A 13,119-nucleotide genomic window follows, 5' to 3' on the forward strand; every position below is an offset into this window, starting at 1 on the left:
AAAGAAATGCATAAATTCCTAGAAATATATAACCTACCAAAACCAAATCAGGAAGAAATAGAAAATTTCAACAGACTAATTACCAACAATGAAATTGAATCCGTAATTCCAGGACAAGGGGTGCCTGGGTGTCTCAGTTGGTTAAGCATCTGACTGTTGGTTTTGGTTCAGGTCATGATTTCATGGTTTTGTGAGTTCAAGCCCTGCACCTGGCTCTGTGATGACAGCTCAGCCTAAAGCCTGCTTTGGATTCTGTGTCTCCCTCTCTCTCTCTGCCCCTTTCCCACTTGTGCATGCTCGTTCTCTCTTTCTCAAAATTTTTTTAAACCTTTAAAAGAATAAAATAAAAAAATTCCAAAACCATACAGCTTCACAGGTGAATTTTATCAAACATTTAAAAAAGAGTTGTATCTATTCTTCTCAAACTATTTCAAAAAAATAGAAGAGGAAGAATTCTTCCAAATTCAGTCTATGAGGCCAGCATTACTCTGATAACAAAAACAGATAATAAGCATTACAAAAAAGAAAACTATAAGCCAATATCTCTGATAAACATAGATGCAAAATTCCTTAACAAAATATTAGCAAACTGAATCCAACAATACATTAATACAGTTAGGCACCACGATTAAGTAGGATTTATTCCTAGGATGTGAGGGTGGTTCAATATTCTCAAATCAATCAATGTGATATATCACATCAACACAAGAAAGGATAAAAGCCATATGATTATTTCAACAACTGCAGAAAAATTGTTTGACAAAGTACAATATTCATTCATGATAAAAACTCTCAATGAAGGCTTAGAGGAAACATATCTCAACATAATAAAGGCCATATATGAAAATTCTACAGCTAACATCATATTCAGTGTTGAAAAGTTCCCCAAAGTTCAGGAAAGACAAAGATGTCCACTCTCACCAGTTTTATTCAACATTGTACTGGAAGTGTTAGTCACAGCAATCAAGGAACAAAAGAAATAGGAGGCATCCAGATTGGTAAGGAAGAAATAAAACTTTCACTATTTGCAAATGAGATGATACTATATGTAGAAAACCCTAAAAACTCTACCAAAACACTATTAGAACTGAGAAATAAATTCAGTAAAATCTCAGGATAGAAAAATCAAAGTACAGAAATCCACTGCATTTCTATACATTAATAATGTAGTAGCAGAAACAGAAGTTAAGAAAACAATCCCATTTACAATTGCACCAATAATAGTAACATACCTGGGAAAACCCTTAAGCAAAGAGGTGAAAGACCTGTACTCTGAAAACTATACTGATGAATGAAATTGAAGATGACATAGATGGAAAGATATTCCATGTTTATGGATTGGAAGAACAAATACTGTTAAAATGTCCATATTGGCCAAAACAATCTATAGACTTAATGCAATCCATATCAAAATACCAAAGCATTTTTCACCAGAATAAGTCTAAAATTCATATTGAATCCGAAAAGAGCCCAAATAGCCAAGAAATCTTGAAAAAGAACAAAAATGGAAGAATAACAATCCCAGACTTCAAGATACACTACAAAGTGGTAGCAATCAAAACAGTAAGGGACTGGCACAAAAACAGACACATAGTGAGTGGAACAGAATAGAGAGCCCAGGAATAAGCCATGATTGCACAGTCAACTAATCTTTGACAAGGGAGGCAAGAATATGCAATGGGAAAAAGACTGGCTCTTCAACAAATGATGTTGGGAAAACTGGACACTACAAGCAAAAGATGAAACTGGACCACTGGCCTATACCATACACAAAAACCAACCCAAAATGGTTAAAGACCTGAATGTGAGACCTGAAACCATACAAATCCTAGAAGAGAGCAGAGGCAGTAACTTCTCTGACATTGACAGAGGCAACAATTTCCTAGATAGGTTGCCAGAGGCAAGCGAAATAAAAACAAAAATAAACTATTGGGCCTACATCAAAATAAACATCTTCTGCACAGCAAAGGAAACAATCAGTAAAACTAAAAGACGATCTACTCAATGAAGATATTTGCAAATGGCATATCTGTTAAAAGATTAGTCTCCAAAATAAGTAAAGACTTGCACAACTCAATGCCAATAAAAAAAATAATCTAGTTAAAAAATGGGCAGAACATGGACAGGCATTTCTCTAAAGACATACAGATGGCCAACAGACACACAAAAAGGTGCTCAACGTCCCTCATCATCGGGGAAATGCAAATCAAAGCCAAATGAGATCTCACCTCTCACCTATCAGAATGACTAAAATCGGAAACCCAGGAAACAACAAGTGTTGGTGAGGATGTGGAGAAACAAAAACCTTTGTGAACTACTGGGAATGCAAACTGGTGGAGCCACTGTGGAAATAGTATGGAGTTTCCTCAAAAAAGTAAAAACAGAATTATCATATGACCCCATAATTCCACTACTGAGTATTTATCCAAAGAATATGAAACACTAATTTGAAAAGATATATGCACCTCTATGTTTACCGCAGCGTTATTTACAACAGCCAAGGTATGGAAGCAGCCTAAGCATCCATTAATAGATGAATAGATAAAGAATATGCAATAGAATATTACTCAACCATAAAAAAGAATAAAGTCTTGCTATTTGCAACAACATGGATGGATGTAAGGAGCATACTACTAAGTGAAATAAGTCAGAGAAAGACAAATACCACATGATTTCATTCTTGTGTTGTATTTAAGAAACAAAACAAACCAACAAAGGGGAAAAAAGAGACAAACTAAAAAACAGACACTTAAATACAGATAACATACAGATTATTAGAGGGGAGGTGGGAGAAAGGTGAAGGAGATTAGGAGTACATTTATTTTGATGAGCACTGAGTAACGTATAGAACTGTTGAATCACTATACTGTTCACCTGAAACTAACATAACACTCTGTTAACTATACTGGGATTAAAAGTTTAAAAAGGAAAATAAAAGAGCTAAATTTTGCTAACAACAAAATGACTGAGATGTTGGAGTGGCCCTTCTCTGTTTCCCTGCCCCTTGTTGTTTTTCCTCCCTCCACCCACTCACTAGATTTCTGACCCTTCCATTCCAGGCAGAAGCAAAGGAAGGAAGGAGAGATGAAAGGGGCAAGAGAGGCCAATACCTCTGCTACATGTTCTTATGTCCACAGTGCCCTTGACCTAGGTGAATACAATCTAGTCTGACAGTTGCTCCTTTCCCCTCTGCCCCTAGTAATCTTCTTCCAGCTTCTCTTCTGCTGAGACTTTAGTGTTCTTCGGCTGGCTGTTAAACAAAACCTCCACAATGGCTTCCCTTTTACACATGCAACACCCAGGCCCTTCCCAATGCAGAAGTGTTTCTCCTGTGTTTCAGCTGGCCAGGCCTTCCTCTTTCTCCTCCCTTGGTCCCTACACCTGCCAGGTGGAGTAGGTGAGTGGACCACTGAAAGGCAAGCTCCTTTCCCTTGAATTGAGATGATGGTAAATGTCCCCCCATGAAATCCTTTCCAATTTTTAAGAACTTCACCTTTTCATACCCTATATGTTGCAGACAAGTCCTCCAGCAATTTCTCGGTCATAGCAGTCTGTCTCACAATTCACTTTGGAATTCGGGTTTACTATCAACAAGAACTGAAATAAGGAGAGTTCCATATTAACACCTTAGTACCCAAAAGAGGACTTTTTCAGATATGTGGTGCACTATCATGCTGAGTTGGGGGCTTGAATCAGTTAGTACTTTCCAAACTGTGGCCTTAGTTTGTAATTTTATGGCAGTGCATCAGGGGCTGTAGGTGAAGAAAAGAGGAATGTCTCAAAGGCTTCTCTGGCATCCTCGCATCAGCCGGAGCATGTCCATTATTACGTTTCTGATAGGTTGAAGTTTGATGTAAGATTTCATTGGAAGAGAGGGTTATGCTACCAAATAAAAGGCTGCTTACCCACTAAAAACCTCATGATGACTCGTTCATTTATTTGCCACCTCTAAGCAAGACAGCAGTCTAGGCAAGTTTACTCTGTCCATGGGCTAGCACAGCTAATCAGTTGTTTTCAATTCTAATTACAATGAAAAAAAGCTCTTTTTAGGTAGGCCATTTACCTACTGGGGGAACCTGGATGAGTTACTGAAATTCTTTGTCTCTCAATTTTCTCATCTATTAAATACCTATCTGGTACTATTGGTTTTAATCCAGTTTGTTGAGTGCCTAACATGATGTCATTATCATTGTTGATACTCAAGAAATCACAGTTATATGCCCTTTCAGAGCTGCCTTCAAAGTAAATGAGCAATATTCTCAGAAACATACTATGTTATCAGTTTGAAGGACTTTGGCCTGGTGATACCTGTGCCAAGAGGATTCCATGTCCTCTCAAACCATTTCCTTCTCCTATTGCTCAAGTGAGAGATTTAAACCTCTTGGAGTTTGTTTCCTTGTAGCTTTTTGTCATGGGTACAGGCACAAAGAACCCATTTGGGCAGCTGTTCCTAAACAGAAACCTGAGCAAACCTCATTACTGGTAGCCCCCAAATGCCCCACCCCACCAAGCTGAATGAAGACCAGCTCCAAGGCAATGGAAGGAAGCTTTATGAGGATAAAAGAATTAGCAACTCTTATTGATTCTACTTGGAAACTGCTGTCACTTCACGTCTGCTAATTTCCAATATCTCTTAGCGTCCCCAGCAAGTAATTGCTAGTATCATAATTTTCAGATGAAGGATGGATCCTGTGATGGTTAATTTTACACGTCAACATGTCTAGGCTATAGTGACCAGTTGTTTGGCTTAGATGTTGCATGTGACTAATATTTAATCAGCAGACCTTGAATAAATGGAGTTGGGACTTATCCAATAATTTGAAGGCCTTAAGAACAAAAACTGTAGTTTCTTGGAGAGGAAGAAATTTGGTCCCAAGCCTGCAACACAGAAACCTGCCTGAGTTTTCAGTCTGCCTGGCCTGCCATGCAGATTTCAAACTCACATCAATTCTTGCATTTCTAGCCTTCTGATCTCCTGTACATATTTCAGAGCTGTCAGCCCCAATATTAAATCATATGTGTCAGTTCCTTAAAATTAAATTCTCTTTCTCTATCTGTATGTATCTGATTGGCCATTTCTCTGGTGGACCCTAACTAATAAAGAGCCCATCTTGTACTTCTCAAAGTATCAAGCACAGTGCTGAACTGACTTTTCTTGACTTCTGAGAAGTTCTTACTTCCTTGAACATGAACTAGAACATAAGGGGGTACAAGACAATACTCTATATGGAAGAGCAATGCCCTGGGTATGACTCTGCCCTGCTACTTAGTACCTGTACCAGACTCACCTTTCGGGCTCAGTCCTGCACCTCTTGGCAACTCAGCCACACACAACCGAGGTCATTCCCTCTGATACTGCTTGTGATCTCTGCCCCACATTCATGGCAGCAGTGACAATGACTTCAGCACCAAGGCCTACCTTAAAAGACCCATGGAGACTCTGCCTTCCCAACAAGGTTGCCAAGAGGACACAGGTGACACAAACTTTAAGTGCAGGAAAACTAACATCACATGAGATAGATACTGATACAAAGAAAGACAGGAGATAGGAAGGAGCCAATAGATAACGGTGTGCTTTCCTCGCCAACATGTGTCGTCCTCAGATACAATGGCTCCACGTGGCTATTCGGACTCTCTAGAAAAGCCCATGGGACCAAGCAGACACTTGTGGAGAAAAGCTCATAGTACAGCACTACTTTGAATTTGCTATCCCTTCTTCTGCCTCACTTTTCCTTTTCCTTCATTTATGATCCCTTGGAATTATACAGAACACTTAAACCAAAGTGTTGACATATAAGTTATGTCTAATTTTTAAATTTTTATTTTATTTTGAGAGACGGAGAGAGGGAGGACAAGCAGAGAAGGGGCAGAAAGAAAGGGAGAGAGAGAATCCCAGGCAGGCTCTACACTGTCGGCGCAGAGCCCAGTGCAGGGCTTGATCTCATGAACAATAAGATCATGACCTGAGCTGAAATCAAGAGTCAGACACACAACTGACTGAGCCACCCAGGCACCCCTAATTTTTGTTTCCAAAAGACCTGGGCTAAGACACTAGCTGTATGGCCTTAGTAAATCACTTGACCAATCTAAGCTCCAATTTCCTCATCTTTAACATGGAAACCATAACATAACATATGGAAACCATTATAGGAATGGTTTGAGGCCTGGATGGCATAATGCACAGCTCTTGGGGATGATTTTAATGAATGAAAACTATAACTGTTGCTAGCCCAGGCAGAAAGTGCGCAGGGGTAGTCCACATGGAGCAGGGGCTAAAGCATTCCAAGGTTGCTGGAGACTAAATGGCTCAATCTGTCAATTCTGGGGCCAAGCCTGTTGCTGCTGTGCACATAAGCCACATTTTGTAATAATAGCTGAGCAGAATGCCTGTTCCCTAAGGGCAGCTGGCTCTGAAGTGAGAGAGGAAGGAGGGCCATTCCCTGCACTCCTCCTAACCTCACTTATCTAGTATGTCTGTCCCTGAACAAAAGTGTAAAGGGTGCGTCAAACAGCCAATAGTGTTTAGAGAAAATGTCTTCTCATGAGTGGTAAAGACATATTCCATCTGCTACCATGCACTGTAACACTTTATCATGTCCTACCTTGAATACAACGTTGTTGGGGTGGGGTTGAGGGGATTTCTCTAGAGGAAATGTCACTTATCCTGAAACAGGAAATAAGATGGATTTTGAGGCTGGCGTTCAGGACCAGAGTACATAATTAGAGGATGAAGCTCTAAGCTCTTACAGACCTATCTTGGGGAAAATGGCTGCAGAGTGTGGGCTACATGCGTGTGTGTGTGTGTGTGTGTGTGTGTGTGTGTATGTGTGCATGCGTGTGTAAAATAGAGACTCTAAAGAACCAAGCATATAGAATGACTGAGAACTTGGGATTATGGGGGTAGGGAGATTCTATAGGTGATTATACCTAGGTTGGGGAATCCGAAGAGATATATCCTCTTCTCTGTACCTGGAGAACACCTACCTACACCAGGGATAGGGCAGGCTTAATGTCATTGCCCTACTTCAGTGGACAGGGGCTATACCAGGCTACAGAATTGCCAGGGTGAGGAGAGGGCATCATGACCAAGTCACCAGGCTACCAATGTTTCAGTGACACTATCTGAAGAATGGAGTCTTCAACAGGACAAAAAGTGTTACCTCTTTAGGAACATACTAATATAGAGGCCTTCTAGGACTAAGGAACTATAGTTGGGAGTCTAGAAGCTACTACAATAGAAAGGAAGAAAGACACACTTGCTGATACTAGAAGGTCTTAAAGTTATTTCATTAAAATATTTGAAAGATCAGATCCTTTTGTTAATTCCCTGAGTTAGCAACTTAAGATGGTTTCTTTTTTATGTCTCAGTTTTTTAGAGACAGAATAGCATAATGATTAAGAACATATATTGTGGAGTTAAACTGCCTGCATTCAAATCCTGGCTCTTATTGCCACTTACAAACTTGGTGACCTATGCTCTAGTTTCCTCAAATGTTAAATAGGGAGCCTAATAACTAACTCATGGGATATAGGTAGGATTAAAGAAAGTTAACACAGGGACACTTAGGTGGCTCAGTCAGTTGAGTGTCCGACCCTTGATTTTGGCTCAGGTCATGACCTCACAGTAGGCCTGGGATCAAGCCCCACATTGGGCTCAGTGCTGTGTGTGAAGCCTGCATCAGATTCTCTCTCTCCCTCTTCCCCTCCCCCACCTCTCAAAAAAGAAAAAGAAAAAAAAGAGAAAATTGGGTATTTGGCACAGTGCCTGGCATATAATAAATGCTTACTAAATGTCAGGTAGTAATATAGCCCTCTTTTTCCCCCTTGAGATCTTCCCTTTCCTTGTTGAAATGGAGGCCCCCAAAAGCTTCTCAGAATAGGCTGATCATGCTCATGAATAACTCTTAATGATAGAGCCTTTATTCAAAAGAAAGAGACTGTGCTGAAAAGAGTCAGAATGACAGAATTTGGAGTTTGATGTTAGTGTTTCCAGCTAAGAGTTATTTTAAGGTACAAACAGGTAGTGTCATGAAGATTTGGGAGCATCTTAGTGATCCCACAGAGATGCCACTGGCAAACAAATCATTTAGCAGAGCCCAGGGTGCTCCTTGGAGATTCAGGCAGGAAGCCTGAACTGGGTTATTTGGGTCTCCATTTCTAAAGACAAGCTGGGAGAGAGGGGCATTTGGATTCAGAGAGAGTAAATTGAGGGTATTGGATGAGATGATCTCTAAAGACTGTTCCAGCATCCTGCAAGGCACTGAGTCTCTGAGCATGACTAAAAGAAGGGGGATTAAAAAATATTCAGTGCAGGAGAATTCAGGCAGATGCTCAGGAAAAATATGTCCCAATCAAATTCCTGCTGAGCCTCGGAATATCCTGGTAAGGGAAATGATGTGTTTCATTCAGAGTCACGGAAAATAAAATGAAGCACAAAAGGTTGGGGGAAAGTCGTACACTGGCAGAGAGGTAAGCCTCTTTTCCAGCCAGTCTCATTTCACCATGGCTAGAAGTTATGTTTTATCAAAGAAAACTTTAAAAGGATTTGAATGGACGAGTTTAACAGTGGCTACAATCAAATTATCCCTATTCTCTTTTAAGATCTCCTGTTTAAGCAATGGTTATTAGGCCCGGGCTTACAAGGGTAAAATAATTTGCAAATTATATTCAAGTGTGACTGTCAGACAATCCTCAGGACTAATGTAATGGTCCCACATGTCTCTACGAAGCAGTCCAAATAGTTGTGATATGCAGTATAGTTTGTGTGCTCTAAGGTCATGAAATTAGACTGTAAAACCCCATTTGATGGATAAGGATATTAAAATGGAATTAAGGTATTGTTGCAAGAGAGGAATTCTTGTGCTTCTAGAGATGAAAGATGGGGGAAGCTTTGGCAAGTCCAGGGATGAGACAAGCAGCTGCTGTACAAATCTCTATGCTATTATTTTACCAGAGCATCCCTGATGTTCCCAGTCCATGATCTCTTGACCTACACAAACACCAATCATTCTGCCAAGATGTTGACTCAACATTCAGTGTAGGAGCTAAAGCTCCTCTATTCAGTTCATCAGCAAAGCCTCAGACTCACCAGGCTCCTTCTCTCTTAGCCAGTCTCTAATGTAGCCTTTGTCACCTGCTTACCGCTCTCTCTTTAGAGGAAAGAAAGGAAGGGAAAAGAAACAGTTATACAGCACCAACTGAAATCTGAGATGAGACAGCATCTTCCCCTAGTGCTGTCTTCCTGCTCACACCAATTTTCATCATCTTAAAAGCATAGCAAAATTATAAAAAGCAAAGCAAACCATTAATGTTATGGCTCCACCTCGGGCAAACTGATTGAGGCACAGAGGACATGCCTGTTAACACTGATTCCCTTTATCCCCAGCTGTCAGACTTTTTGGGAAAAGGATTCTCACATGAGAATGACCTCCAACAACACTACGCATATTGGGTCCTAACCGTTTTTGGAGGACTTTTTGGAAGACGTGGCTATATTCTTGCATACCAGGGATATAAAATGTACAACAAAACATAACAACACAAAAACAAAACAAAAATACAGAGAAAAAAAGACCCCATCTCTTAGTTAGTGACTCAGATTTCCTACCTAAAAATTAAAAAACTAGTCTCAAGCCAGTGTCTGTGACTAGCCAAAACATCTGAATATCTAAAAATATGTGGATGTAGGATACCAACAAACACTCATCCAGAGGACTGACTCACTTTTGGGAACTGTGTAATGCCAAATAGCATCTCGGTCAAAGATTTCATGGAATTAAAAAAAAAATCAGCAAAAGGAATACTTGATATAAACAAAATAGACTCTGTGTTTATTAAAATTTTTTTAGCCCCCAGGGTTGATTTAGCTCTGAGTGTGCTTGGTTGTTTTGCTCCCAGGCCAGGACCTGTCTCACTCTTTCTCAGCCTTCACTGTGACGTATGTAGTGAAAAAAGAAACAAAACAAAACACAAAGACCACGGTTCAAATTCCAGCTTACTAGGAACATTTTGGCTACCTTGACCTCCAGTTGTATCATCTACAAAGTGGGAATGAAAATAATTTATGCTGTGATATTTTTGTGAGTAAACATAAGGCACTGTAAGCCCCCAGCTTACAGCAGACCCTTGCTAGATAAACAGCAGATTAATAAGAGCAGAGTGTGAATTAGCACCTGCAGAGAACAGAATCATTCATCAAGAAACTGCTGTTTAAATCCCCTTCTACTGCCGAAGGGTTTCTCAAAAGTGTGATCTCTCACCATTTGCTGCAGGTATCCTCATGGTGCTTATAAGAGACAGATTTCTGACCCCTATCCCAGATCTGACAAATCAGAATCTCTGAGTAACACCATTCCTAACATCTCTCCAGTGTCCAGATGATTCTTGAATACCTTGAAATTCGAGGAACACTGAATTAGAGCATTAGGTAAAATGTATTACTCTTTTTAGCCATTGGCTTGTAAACACATAGATGGGTCTTATGTTTCAATGATTTAAAAGCACTCTGAGGGCTGCCTGGGTGGCTCAGCCGGTTAAGTGTCCGGCTTCGGCTCAGGTCATGATCTCGCAGTTTGTGGGTTGGAGCCCTGCGTCAATCTCTGTGCTGACAGCTAGCTCAGAGCCTGGAGCCTGCTTTGGATTCTGTGTCTCCCTCTCTCTCTGGCCCTCCCCTGATCGCACTCTCTTTGTCTCTAAAACATAAATAAAAAGCATTAAAAAAAATTTAAAAGCACTCTGAGTCCTGAGGTCTACAGGTCCTTCAAAAGATTAGACGATATGGTCAGGTTGGGGAAGTTTAAAAAGTCAAGGTAGTTCGTAGGAAAGTTTTTTATTTTTCCTTGATTCATTGGCCAATTGAGTAATTCTGGGTTATTATTTAGGCCAAAGGGATAGCACTTACCCAATTCTCTGGGCTATTAAACACAGTTTTATATTGTTTCCTCATTTAGTTTAATAAAACTCTAACTGCTGTAGAAGATACTTGGTCTCAACTCCACTTATTCTTAGAGTCGACAGTCCAAAAGAAATTCTTGACCCACGAGCACTGAAGTCTTGAATTTACAGTTCAATAGAGACAATTATTCAGCAACAGGCATGAGACAGTAGGCTAGGGGGGATACATGGTAGCACAAAGGTAAGAGTCTGAAGAGCAAACACTGGCCACTTTGGCAATGGAGAAGTGTGGCCCTAGGGTGTCTGCTGAAAAAAGCAAAACTGAAGTTGGCAGAGGTGTCAGATTACCAATGTTCATGCAGCAGTGAAACCAGGGAAGCCCCATGAAGCCTGAAACATGAGCCAATTTCACTGGCAAAGACTGGGAGTTCCTCCTCAGCATTCGTGAAGCCTGTATTGAATAGGACCCAGAACTGAAGAGAGATATGGAGAACTTGGAGAGGGGCCATGAAAGGCAATCAAGATCAATCAGGCTTCAGAGGAATACATTTTAGAGGGATTGGCTTCCTTCAGACCAATGAGTTGTGGGGGGGGAGGATGGCTGCGCAGAGGAGATTAACAGTGCATTTAGATGGGTAACTGATAGTTAGGAGTGTAAATACTTCTACTAACAACATCAAAAGAAGAAGCTTAGGCTGAACTTCAGCAGAAATTGGGCTTGAAATTGAAGACCTGGTTGTAAGGGAGACTGTTACTCTGTCTTTTAGCGTTTTAGGGAAAACTCTAGTGCTGCTTTCCTGCTTCAGAGCACCCTCTCCTCTCTCCCCTGCCTCTGTCACTCTTACTCTTAGTAGCCACTAGCTCCTGATTTAGGGTTGACAATATGCCAGATACTGGGCTAACTGCTTTATCTTTCCTTTCTCATTGATTTAATCTTCCTGGAAGCCCTGCAATGTGGATAATGGTATGCTCATTTATAGAAGAGAAAACAGGCTCCAAGAGCTTAAGCAACTTTCCAGGGTACAGAGTCTGAAAGTGGCAGACCTAATGTGTCTTCTTCTAAATCTCCATGATTTTATTTTATCCTGCTCACTTGCATGAAGCCCAGGAGGCCAGAGTGCTGGAAGCAAGGCAGCAGGGGAGTGAGTGAGTGGGGACAAGGGCAAGAGACAAAGTAAAAAATAACAGACTGGAGCTGGGGACAGCCACCTGGTGAATAAGTGCCTTTATCACCTGGTGATAAGGCTGTGGAAGAGGTTGTTTTTTCTTCTGAATATGAAGGGAAGCCACTGGAGTGTTTTGAGCAGAAACATGCTAACCTAGGTTTTGAATAGATCTGTGTGAACATATTTTAGAGAAGAGATGGAAGCCAGGAAAAGAATTGTGAAGCTATTTTAATAGCTTTGATAAAGGATGGTGGTTTGCGCTGTTAGTGGTAAAGATGCAGGTAAGTAGGTAGATTCTAGAAACGCTTGAAAGGTAAAACCAACAACCTGGGAAGAATTGGTAAATGAAGTATGTAGGTCATGTAGGTAATGAGGCTGGACTAGGCTGGGATTGGAACAAGGCTCTATCTGAAACCAAACCCTGTGATCTTTCCCTGACTAGAGTGAACCATGGCCATGGGTTACTGACAAAGGGATTCCCTGAGCCTGAGGCCAAAATATAGAAAGTTTCCAATGTGTAACACGACTGAGTTGTTTGTGTGTGTGCATGTGTGTGTGTGCATGTATATGTATCTTATATATCCATGGCTCTTCTCTCTTCATACCAAAAAGAGGAGAGTTGACAGCAGATTATCCAAAACACAGATAAGAGACAATTACTAACTCCAGATTCAAACATTTCAGCCTATAAGATTAATGGAATGAGGTCAGCTGCAACTTTGAACAGCTACCATAGGCATGGTGAAAGGTAAATTTTATGTATTCAGCTGTATTCAGTAGAGGATGGGAGGAGCCACTCAATAAATGAAAAGATTCTGTGGCCACATTTACACAGCAAAAGCCAAGTGGAAGATTGAGCAATTACCTAGTAACTGCAGGCTGGGGAGTCAGCCAATTTGGGTAAGTCAGATAAAAACATGTGCTTTGGCTGCTTCTCTTGCCTGAATTACTCGATAATGGCTCAACTGTCTGTTTTGCTTAGCTGAAGAGAACAAGAAACAGGTCCATCTGAGTTGGGGATCTTCCACAGGCCATGGTGCAGAGCAGGCCGAGAAGCCAG

This window comes from Suricata suricatta, chromosome 8 (assembly GCF_006229205.1).
Source record: "Suricata suricatta isolate VVHF042 chromosome 8, meerkat_22Aug2017_6uvM2_HiC, whole genome shotgun sequence".
NCBI classification, from domain to species: domain Eukaryota; kingdom Metazoa; phylum Chordata; class Mammalia; order Carnivora; family Herpestidae; genus Suricata; species Suricata suricatta.